General features: G+C 44.8%; 1 protein-coding gene across 1 annotated transcript in view; it reads right to left on the bottom strand.

The window, feature by feature from the left end:
• Positions 1–1,289, bottom strand: part of Pkd1l1 (polycystic kidney disease 1 like 1) — a gene marked incomplete at its 5' end in the record, with an annotated part of 85,217 nt that overhangs the window by 25,197 nt on the left and 58,731 nt on the right.

Genomic DNA, 1,289 nt, shown 5'->3' with positions numbered 1-1,289 from the left:
ATCATCATCACCACCATCCCCATCATCACCATCACCACTATCACCACCACCATCACCATTATCATCATCACCACCATCATCACCAACACAATCACCACCACCATCATCATCATCATCACCATCACCATTATCATCATCACCACCATCATCACCATCACCATCACCGTTATCATCACTGTCATCACCATCATCACCATCACCACTATCATCATCACCACCATCACCACTATCATCACCACCATCATTATCATCACCATCACCAACACCATCATCACCACCAACATTATCATCATCACCATCACCACCATCACCATTATCATCATCACCACCATCATCATCATCACCATCACCATTATCATCATCACTGCCATCACCATCATCACCATCACCACTATCATCATCACCATCACCACTATCATCACCACCATCATTATCATCCTTACCATCACCACCATCATCAGCAACAGCAGCACCATCATCACCATCACCATTATCATCATCACCACCATCATCATCACCAACACAATCATCACCACCATCATCATCATCATCACCATCACCATTATCATCATCACCACCATCATCATCATCACTGTTATCATCGTCACTGCCATCACCATCACCACTATCATCATCACCACCATCATCATCATCACCATCACTGTTATCATAGTCACTGCCATCACCATCACCACTATCATCACCACCATCACCACTATCATCACCACCATCATTATCATCATCACCATCACCAACACCATCATCACCACCATCATTATCATCATCATCAACATCACCACCATCACCATTATCATCATCACCACCATCATCATCATCATCACCGTTATCATCATCACTGCCATCACCATCATCACCATCACCACTATCATCACCACCATCATTATCATCATTACCATCACCACCATCAGCAGCAGCAGCAGCACCATCATCACCATCACCATTATCATCACCACCATCACCATCATCATCGTCACCACCATCATTATCATCATCCCCATCACCAGCACCATCATCATCATCACCACCATCAGCACTGTCACCATCACCATTATCATCATCATCATCACCACCATCAACACTGTCACTACTGTCACCACCATCAACACCACCACTAACATCACCACCACTATCACCATTATCATCATCACCATCACCACTATCACCACCATCACCATCACCACCATCATCACCATCACCACCATCATCACCATCACCATTATCATCACCACCACCACCATCATCACCACCACCATCATCACCATCACCAC

The sequence above is a fragment of the Chinchilla lanigera genome, unplaced genomic scaffold, assembly GCF_000276665.1.
Source record: "Chinchilla lanigera isolate Chin_1 unplaced genomic scaffold, ChiLan1.0 scaffold00055, whole genome shotgun sequence".
Lineage (NCBI taxonomy): Eukaryota > Metazoa > Chordata > Mammalia > Rodentia > Chinchillidae > Chinchilla > Chinchilla lanigera.
Note: the sequence above shows the minus strand (reverse complement) of the source record. Positions and strands in the feature narration are given on the sequence as shown.